The sequence below is a fragment of the Pteropus vampyrus genome, unplaced genomic scaffold (genome assembly GCF_000151845.1).
Source record: "Pteropus vampyrus isolate Shadow unplaced genomic scaffold, Pvam_2.0 Scaffold10, whole genome shotgun sequence".
NCBI lineage: Eukaryota > Metazoa > Chordata > Mammalia > Chiroptera > Pteropodidae > Pteropus > Pteropus vampyrus.
Window position 1 is genome coordinate 10,598,846 of NW_011888791.1, and position 11,079 is coordinate 10,609,924.

At 32.8% G+C, this 11,079-nt stretch overlaps 1 pseudogene; it reads right to left on the reverse strand.

The window, feature by feature from the left end:
* Positions 1-8,207: 8,207 nt before the first annotated feature.
* Positions 8,208-8,326, reverse strand: LOC111731175 (annotated as a pseudogene).
* Between the last annotated feature and the right edge of the window lie 2,753 nt (positions 8,327-11,079).

Below are 11,079 nucleotides of genomic sequence, written 5' to 3' on the forward strand. Positions count from 1 at the left end.
TTTCTCTTTCACCCTGTTTCTGCTTCTACTTCTCCCTCTCCATGATTTTCCTTCCCCTTTATTCTCATCTTTTTATTCATCTAACCTGCTCCTCAGTCTGTAATATTTTGGCTTAAAACAAAATCTCACTAACACTTTGCCTAAAAAATGTTTTATTGTTTATAGTCATTTGGGAAATAATTCATTTTATAATATTCCCGAGATAATTGTTAAATTCTTATTAAAAATTTAAAGCCTTTGAGTTCTGTACTTTATATTTTTATACCTCACTATTGAAAGTATTTTTATTCTTCCCCATTTTTCACATACTGTATCTTGCATATGTTCATGCATGCAAAATAACACATACATCTGTGTTTATTAGAACATTCAGTAGAAATGAGAACATGCCATGCATATTTTATTGTTATTTTTTATTAAACATTATTATTTTTCAATGTCGATAAATATAATGTCTTAATGATTTTAATGGATTTTCATATCCGCTTAATATTTCAGAATTTATTAGACATTTAAGTTAGTTTTAATTTATCTATATAATATTTACTTTATGAAAAATATACAAATATTTTTATTTATACTTTTGTACATGTTTGAAATTCTCTCCTAAGGATATTTTTAGTAAATGAATTAATAAACATTTTTAAGTACCGTGCTGCTAAGGAAATAAATAGTGATGATATAATCCTGAAATAATTTTCTTTGACCAAGATATTAGCGCACCATTCTAACTTATTTTATTATAAGAAACAGAAGTTATGAAAAGTAATCTTATATTTGCCACAAAGTAGGAGTTGTTGTTAAGGCATCTACAAATTGTCATAATGACATGGCTGTGTAATTAATAACACATAAATAAAACATCAATTTAGAATTGATGATATTAAACATAACCTATGAAAGCAAAGGAGTTATAATGTAACAAGCAGAGGTGTAAAATAGAGCAATTTACAGCATCATTCATATAAAGAGAGAAGGTGTAATCTGTACGATATAATTTGTATGGCTGTAATGTTATTGTGTTAGGGTTAAAATCAGCAGTTTCTGCTCTACCTCAGAAATGTACTATTCAAAAGAAAGATAATTTAGACAAAACATAAACTAGTAAATGAAAAGGTAGCTGCAATACGCCAACAACAAATCCAATCCTTTACAATGAGCTTTCAAAAGTCAAATATTTTGTGCAGTAAATGACCAGAAATATTTTTCTGTACTTGCAAGGCATCGATCAACTTGATTCAAATATTTTATATGAAAGAGTAAGAGTAAGATAGTGTCTATTTTTTGTCTTACACCCCATTGTATCTTAATTTGTTTCATTTTACTCTGAAATACTTCACCAGAAAGAATTCAAACTAGTGGTAACTCATTCAATAATCTCTGAATCTGTACTCTATTTGGACTGCAATATAAATGAAGAGAGGAACACACCCATATGAATAAAACCCGTTAATTGGTTTATAGCTTGACAGTCCCCAAACGTATATTAAAAATCTGTATGATATTCTTGGACTTATTTTTACATTTATAATTCAAAATTGGACAAAGGAAGGGTATAATTACATAGAGCCAGATGGCTCTCTTGTGACTACACATTTACAGAAGCTTTTGCAGGTTGTTTATTCCAACAAAATTTGGAATGGTTCAACCTCACATGAGGTCTTTCTGATTTTCTAACTGAAAAACATAAGAAGTATTTCTGTTTACTTAAAATAAGACATCTTTGAGAATAGAACATGTATATTTATAGTTATTATACATCAAATGCTTTAAAGAAAAATTTAAGAAAGACTGTAGTTTTGTGTACTGTTTCCATTTTTATTGATTAGTTTAATGCTAAGCAGCACTTATGAGTTTGTACTATGCAATTAAACTGAAATATTAATAGTTAATTAGGATCAAACTATATAGTTTCTGAATGTGTGGTTAAATATAAAGTTGGCATTCGTGGTGAGATAACTTACACATATTATGGTTAAATATCATATACTTTTGCTAGTGGAATACACAATTAAAATAAAAATAATCTAAATTGTTTCTATTTTAATTTAGAATATATCATCTTCAGTGGGAGTTTGGGGTTAAATTTTATTTTTTCTGGTTATTTTTGGTTTATTCTAATATGTTAACCATTTTATATTCATTATGTTTGATTACATATGTAGTAAGAATTTTTTAACTTTAATGTTATTAAGTGGCAAAGAGATGTGACCAGGAATTATAGATTATGCACACAAAATCTTCCTCTATATCTAATATTCCTCTCTCTTTAAAAATTTACCATTAATAAAAACTAGATCCTGTGTGATTTTTTTTTTTTTGGTGGATCCTGGCCTTCAAGTTTCCATGTATTAGAATTTATACATAATATTTCATATTGATAGAAAATATGACTGAAAGATATGCTTACCTAAATATCAAATTACATTTTTTTCAGTCATTCTTTAGATTTTACCTCACTTAACAATCTGCATTCTCTAATAATTTTAATTTTAGTGGGAGACAATATTGACTTTGTAAAAGAGGAAGTAAAATATAAAGGTTTATATTAATCTCAGTGGTCATTGTTGATGATCCTTATTTCTCTTCTAGTCCAGATACTTTCAATTTTTTTGTCATCCAACACAAGTTTAACTCAGAAGTTCTGGTAGAGAACAGTCATTGCAGAGATCCCCATTGGTAATATAGGATTTAGAGCAACTCAGTCTTGTAGCTTTGAATAACTTACACTAGGTCAGTGAATTATAAGAATGTAGTATAGTTGTCCCCCCTAATATTTGAGGAATACATTCCAAGACTCCCAGTGGATTTCTGAAACCACAGATAGTACCAAACCCTATATATACTACATATATATATATATTTTTTCCTGTACATCCATACCTATGATAAAATTTAACTTATAAATTAGGCACTGTAAGAGATTAACAACAATAATAATAAAATAGAACAATTATAATAATATGCTGTAATAAAAGTTCTGGAAATGATGTAAATGTGATCTCTATCTCAAAATATCTCATTGTGCTGTACTCACCTTCTTTTTGTGATGATGTGAGCTGATATAATGCCTGTGTTATCTGCTTCAGATGATCCTGAGTCATCGAACCAAGATGATATCAATGGTTGTATGTCAGGAGCAGCCGATGGCAATTCGGGAAATTTAATATTTTTGGACCTTGTTTGACCAGTGGTAACTGAAACCATGGAGAGCAAAAGTATGGATAAGAAGAGACTACTATAATATACATACACTCTCAAACATCAGTGGTTGACTTTACATACCTCTTAAAATCATCTTCCTCTTTCTTTAGTTTTTTGTTCGACTCTATTTTAACTCTTATCCAATACCACTCCCAAGTCCTTCTGTCAACATTTTGGTCACATCTTTCAGTATTGTTGGCTTTTATAACTATATTAAGACAGGATCTCCAGTTCCTTGAAGAATAATATCATTATAATTTGTAAAATGTTTTGTTCTCTAAATTATCTTCTTACGTGTCTGTCCAGTTACTATTTGTGTGCATAACCACAGAGCTAGTTAATTTTCCTCAAAATGTAGGAAAGATACATTTTGCTTTCATAATCAAAACTAAGAATAAAAATTTACTTTCTATTAAAATAATTGGTGTTATTTTAACTTATCAGTATTTTTCCCCACTCTCCATATGTTTTGCATCTGTTGTTTTGGAGCAATTCTGTTTTTCTTGTTGTAACTAGTTTTTTTAAAAAATAAACATAGGTCCACTTCATAACTTATTCTACTATACATTAGATATCTAAACTTTTACTAATGTTTTACTTTTCTATGTTTTAAAGACTCATATCTGGAATAAATTATGTTTGAATGCAGAGAAGAAAACCTTATACTCTATTTCCTAACAGGCCTAATTATATAATCTTTTCTTTTCCTTCATGCACTCCTTCATAGTCTCTCTTTAGGTTATATATGAAAAAGAGAAGTCTCAACACTTAATTTTTTTTTCAACATCAATTCTGGTAAGAGATTGGCAGAAAAGAGATTAAAATATGTAAAAGTTAAATAACATTTTAGAGTATAAATAAATTCCATTCTAATTGTATATCTTAGGAGTATGGATATTTTATTGACCATGAATAATTTTTCAATATTTTATTAGTCACTAAAGTGATTTTTTAGGCAAAAGAGATGATTTAAAAAAGTCTGCTCTAGTATTTAACCTTATAAATAGCATCTTCATTTAATGATTATATTTCAAAGTATAAATTTTTTAAAAAGTATAATTTAATATAAATTTAATCACCCAAATTGAATATTAATTCAAAATAATTATTGTCTTTTTAATCAGTACATATAATGCACCAAATATGATGTTGATCACTTTTTTTTTTCAGCAGTGATGGTGTTTTTAATTGAACCATGACTTACACTTAATAGTAAATATTGCCACACTTAAATTTTTGGCTCTTTAAGTAATTAACAGCAAGCTAGAAGATAAGTGTGATGGAGGGACTTATATTAGCTCAATATTTACTGAGCACCCTGAGCTAATACTTATGTATCTATGAAATCTACTGTATCTATAAATTTTTAAAAAAATTTTACTTATAATTGAGATCTTACAGTACTTGTCTTTTTCTGACTTATTTCACTACAGAGCCTTTTTTTAAGCCACTGAATTTTGTAGTTATTTGTCATTTAGCAATAGAAAACTAATATAACACCAAATTTTGACATTAATATATATGATATTTATACTTATAAAAATAACCTATTCAAAATTACATCCATACACTGACTGACTCAATTATAATGAGTTTCAATTTTATTCCACTGGCCTTGGGCAACATACTTCCAGGCCACAATTAAAATGTTATGAAAATGGGAATAAAATATACTAATATTCTAACACCATAACAGATAATTTTTCTAATATTGTTTTGTTGCTTCCACATGAATTCATCTTTGACCACATTTAGACTTCTTTGAAAACTCACATTATCTGTATTGGTCAATTAAGGACTTACTTTCTTCCTTATCCAACCTACATGCTGTTACCAACACTTGAGCAATTCCAACAAGCAAGGTAATTTTCCTTTGCCTTTCATTCCTTCTATTGTAACTTCTAAGAAAAAGCCCAAACTTGAAAAATGTAACTTTTATATTTTTATAATCAAATTGAACACAGTGAAAAGACGTTTTTCCTAATGAAAAATACACTCCATCAGAAGATAACATCTAATCCTGAGGAAAGATAGAGAAAACATAGTCCATCAATCTTGAAATCTCTAAGTTTCTGCTCCTCTATTTTCCCTCCTTTTACTTACCTTCAGCATCTCCCATGCTCATTTCATTACTGTATCTAGAGGTGAAGATGGTATTCTTTTGCTCACAGACTGATTTTGTTATCTGTTTTCTTGGACCAATTTCCTTTACCTTATTCCTTTCATTATTCTTTCTTATTCCTGTATCTATGACAGCTATTTCTCCACTGGCATCATGCCCACCCTCTCTACATATGCAAGTTTATCACATATTAAAAAGAAACAGCATATCCTCAATCAATTCTGAATCTCCATCATTTTACTCTTTTCTTTTGCAATTAATCCTTTAAATGTAGAATGAAGAAGATATTTTTGCAATACCTATCACTGAGTTTTCTAACATTAGGGTGAAGACCAAGTTCCCTGTTCTATTCCCTCCACTTTTTTTACAACAGGGATGAAATCAGAATTACTACTACCTTGATAAGGAAAAAGAAGCAATGCAAATTAAATAAAGCTTCTGCCACAGGAAAAATGGGTATGCTATCCAGTCCATGCTAAGTAAATTTTTGATAGGAAAGGAGTGGTAACTTCTTAAATGTGTGTTTGACCTCACTCCTCTCCTCTGGGCCCTAATCCTGGCTGAGGCAGTGGTTAGATAGGTCCTAGGGAAAGCTCTCAGAAGGATTTTTTCCTTCTCTCTTTCAGAATCTTGGTTTGAGAACCACACCAAAATCAATGGCAATAGGTAAGTGGTGTTAAAGTGTGCAGCTAAATAGAATAGGTGAAGGCAGTTCTCCTGGAACTTACAACCTGGCTGTAAAGTGGAAAGGACTCAGAAATTCTTGCATGTTCTAGCAGAGGTTGCAGATGGTACGTGAGAATCTAGTCTAACTGAACTATCTTGCTAGTTAGTTTGAAATAAGAGCTGCATTAGGATAAAGAGTCTATGAACTTTGAATGTAGTAGATGATGTAATTGGCCCTGGAGGAAGTAGACTTACCATGAAGCTAATAAAGTTGAAAATTAAGGGCCCTTCATTGTAGGGGATCCTTCAAAGGCCCTATGTTTTATGTTCTAAACTATTTTGCTCTTTTTCTCTAAGAAAGTACCTAAAATCACACTGGCTTGGGAGCCATAAAACCTGAATTTAACCCTGGGTCTAGGGATTGAATGTGAATTATTGGCAGATATTGGCTATAGAGATAGGGAAGGAATCTACAGTTCCTGGCGAGACTAAGGAAAAATCACTAAGACCTGGTCAAGAGAGCATATCATTAATTGACCCTGTACTCTACAGTAGCGGGTACTAGAATGTTATGTATGAACAGGATCAGTCAAAACTTAAAAATTTGGTGGATATACATGAGCTTGAAACCAAACCAAGATGCCTTGCTGCAAAGACAGTATAATACCAGAAGTCTTCTCTTCATCCGAATACCATGATAACCATCAAACTTTCCTTATACTCACATGTAATAACTGAGAAAAGGAGAAGCAGACTTGATAATGGAGCTGAAATTTGAATGAACTGACTATGTACCTAATGTGATTTTTGTAGATCTAAATATTTATTAGTGGGAAAATACAATTGAGTAAGATAAACTGACCAGAGAACTCAGACTATTCCAGACTAGGCCCAAAATTAAGAATAAAGTAATATAAACATAAAAGGACTTGCAAAAGTCTCCTTTTTAGAAAATAACTAGGAATGCATATCATAAAACTTTCTTCTTTCAACCAGAATAGCATATGATTTGGAAATCTATTAATGGGTAAGGAAAAGTCCAACCAAAAGAAGTTTTAAACTTTTGAAGGCATGGCTAACTGCCAAGTACTGAACAACTCAGCTGGTCACTGTTCTTTAGGGTGTCATGTTAGTTTTCTATGGTTGTTATAAAAAATTACCACAAACTTAGTGGCTTAAAAAATAACATAAAATTATTATCTTACAGTTGTGTAGGTTAGAAGTCCTTACAGGTTTCACTGGCCTAAAATCAAGGTAATAACAGGGCTGCATTCCTCCCCAGAGGCTGTAGGGAAGAATTCATTTCTTTGATTTTTCCAGCTTCTAGAGGTGACCCATATCCTTTGGCTCATGGTCTCCTATTTCCATCTCCAAAGCAGCTACATATTATCTCACTTGACTCTCATCTACCTATCTCTTCCACTTTTAATGACTCCTGTGCTTACATTGGTCCCACCTAGATATTCCAGGAAATTTTCCATATTTTAAAATCCTTATATTATCACTTGATTTTAGCAGCAATGACTACAGCTGCTACTTTCTCATTCATAATATACTCTCTTCATTTGGTTACAAAAAAATGCCACATTCGCTTGGTTTTCCTCCTGCCTCTGGTATCCTACCTCTTTCTCCCTCTCATCATGTCTCCTTCTATCTTCCTTTGCTATTATCTTCTGTTTTTCCACACTGTAAAATATGTTGTGTCCCAGAGCACCTACTTGTACCTCTTTATGTCTTTCTCCACATTCACTCTTACAGCGATCTCATCCATTGTTATATTTTTAAATACTATTTCTGTGCTGAAAACTTCCAAATTTGTATCTTTTCCCTGAATCTCACCTATCACATATCTCACATATCTATCAGCAGTCTACTTGACTTTCTCATTCAGATGCTAACAAAAATATCAAAATTAATGTCTACATTGGAATGTGAGCTCTAAAACACCTTTGAAATCTCTTCTACCCACTCTTTTCTCCATCTCAATTGATGATCACTCCTTCCAGTTGCTCAGGATAACTAGAATCCTAATAGATTCATATGATTTTCTCATATTCTTCCGTGAATTTTTGTGCTGCTCTTATTGCATCTGCTTTTCGAATACAGCCAGTATGTAACTATTTCTCACAGTCTGCATTACTTCAATCCTTGCTGAAAACACTATTATCTCACCTGAGGGTTTGTTTGTTTGTTTGTTTGTTTGTTTGTTTGTTTTTGCCTACAGCACCTGGGATTCCTAGGTGGAATCCCATCCAAGTACTAACCAGGCCCGGCCCTGCTAAGTTTCCGAGATCAGACGAGATAGGGCACGTTCAGGGTGGCATGGCGGTAGACCTCACCTGAGTTTTTTAAGTAGCCTCCTAACTTGTCCTTCATTCCAGTTCTCTAATAGCTAATATCAACCCATTCTTTGATCAATTATATTTTAATTTAAGCTGAATCATATCACCTCCAGTTAAAATTTCCAATAGACCCCTGTTCTTTAAGGTTGAGCCCTACTTTTTATCCTTATAACTATCCCTTGATTTATCTGCTTTAGCCACAGTGGCATCCTCACTGCTCAGCAGCGAGTAACCACAGAACCAGCTCAGAATGGTCCTATCCTGCTTAATGAGATACTGAGTTTCTTTTCAGAGGCAACAGACCAAAAATGCAAGTCAGGCAGCACAAACCTGCCCAGCGGAAAGAACTTTGACCTCCAGCTGCACCCAGAACCAAAGTCTTGCCTCTCACACACGTATGGAACCAAAAGACCAAGATATAACTAGAATTGAGCATGATAACATTTTCAGAAAGGAAGAGTGCAAAGGACAGGAATATCTGGTGCTGACACCCTTTCCCCTTACCATATATGGCCAAGATCCTCCCATTAAAACTTGCCCTGCAAGCGCATCACATAACTATTCCCTCTATATTCTTAAAAATCTGTCCTGTAACCTGGGTTAAGGAGTCAGGCCTTTGAGCATTAGCTTCCTGTTCTCCTGGTGGCACCATTCATAATAACACAGCCAGTTGGTCTCCACTACAATCTTGGTATCTAGTGTTTGTCTCCGCTAGTGCGAAGTGGATGAACTCTTTGGTAACATTCTGTCCATCTAAAACACTCTTCCTTGAGGTAAGCACATGTTTAACTCCCTCATCTGCATCAAGTTTTTGATCTAGTGTCATATTCTCCAAAACTGAAATATAATTATCCTTCTACAAATTACTTGAAATTACTTAAGCTTGTCTATGGTTTGCGTCTGTTTGATATTGCTGTTTGGAGATGAGTACACGTTTTTTAAAAATTAATAAATTTATACTGTATAAAATATTTGTCTGTTTTAATAATTGTAATTGTCTAATTCATAAAATATAGTGTAGACTGAGGATTTTACTAGATTATTATATTATTTGTATGACTAAAATATGTTTCATGTATATATTTGCTCTTCATCCATAATTCTAGGCTCACAGCTTCCAAACCCCTTGGAATTTCCTGAGCAATAAGTGCAATTCAAGCAACTTTCATTTTAATATTTGGTCTCTGGTCTTCAGGTCCTGAAAAAGCTTTAGGGCCATAAAGTTGAAGTGGAGGCCTTGTTATTCATAATAAGTCCATTTCCACTACAATTGGGTTGATGTTAATTAAGGTGACTTTTAGAAAGCAACTAAGGATGGGGGCTGGTTGCCAGGAGAACCAGCCTGAATAGAGGAGGTAGAACTTTTAGTCCCACCATGCTGGGCTCCAAGAGCCACAACAAAAGCTTTTTTGTTTGGGACTTCACTGTATGCATCTTTTCATCTGGCTATTGATTTATAGTCTTTAATATCTTTTGTAATAAAGTGGTAATCTAATGAATAAACTGGTTTCCCGAATTCTGTGAGCAGTTGTAACAAATTGATTAAACCCAATGAGGGAGTCATGGGAATGTCTGATTTATAGCTAGTTGGTCAGAAGTATAGGTAAAAAACTGGGCTTGTGACAGGTATCTGAAGTGTAGGGTCATCTTGTGGGACTGAGAGCTTTACCTGTGGAATCTGATGCCATTGCATCGAATAGTGTCTGTATTGAGTTGAATTCTGGGGCATTCTATTAGTGTCTAAGAATTACTCATTGGTATGAGAAGTACACACACACACACACACACACACACACACACACACACACACAAACTGGTTTCAGATTTAAATTAAATGCCAAATTCAAAAAACAGTGTATTTTAGTCTAGCAGTAAGTGTACTGAGGATTTTAAAAGGATACAGGATAAGAAATATAGCACATATAACTTCACTTTTTGGAGAGGAAAGCTCTGAAACATCCCAGTCACATCTTCTCAACTGATTACAGCATGAAGTATACTAACTTATACTTTTCCTTAATGGTTATTTCATTTTGAGAAAAAATATTTACCATTACAACGTTCTGGAGCCATCTCACACTGGCTTGTAAGAGGTATACTAACTTATTTAAGTGACAATAGAGAACAGTCATGTTCCAAGAAGCATCCTTTCTTTTTTGACTGCCTGATGGGACTTCTAAGAAAAGAATGAGTAGAAAGTAATTTCTCTCCTTCCACCATTTCCTCAAGTAAGATCTAGATGTTTTTATGGGATTTGATTTATATTTACCACAGAAGAGGGCTTGGAAAAATTGTAAGAACTTACATAACTGGACAAAGAGTTTGGCATTTGGCTATAAATCAGTAATGAGAATAGTTTCTAATCATGAATTATCCTTTCAAATTATTCAATGAATTTTAGCAAACATTACCACTAACTTTCTAGCAATTTCCCCTTTCTCTATTTGCAGCTTTATGGTTATTCTGCTACCATCTACCACAGCATTGCCAAACTCCTTACAACCTCTTAAGCTCTAATATTGACCATAAATAAAGTCTCATTCTATTCTATATCTCGTAATATCTAAAAGCTTTAGCCCATCACCTCTAGGTCTCGCTCAACTTTAACCATGGCATGAGACCTTGGTGGTGGTCAGGCAAAAAATTCTCTGCCTTCAGGTAAAATCATTTTTATTTTTATCTGCTTAAATAACTAAATTTAGCATCCTAATTTACATCATATTTTCTTATTCACCTTAATCATCA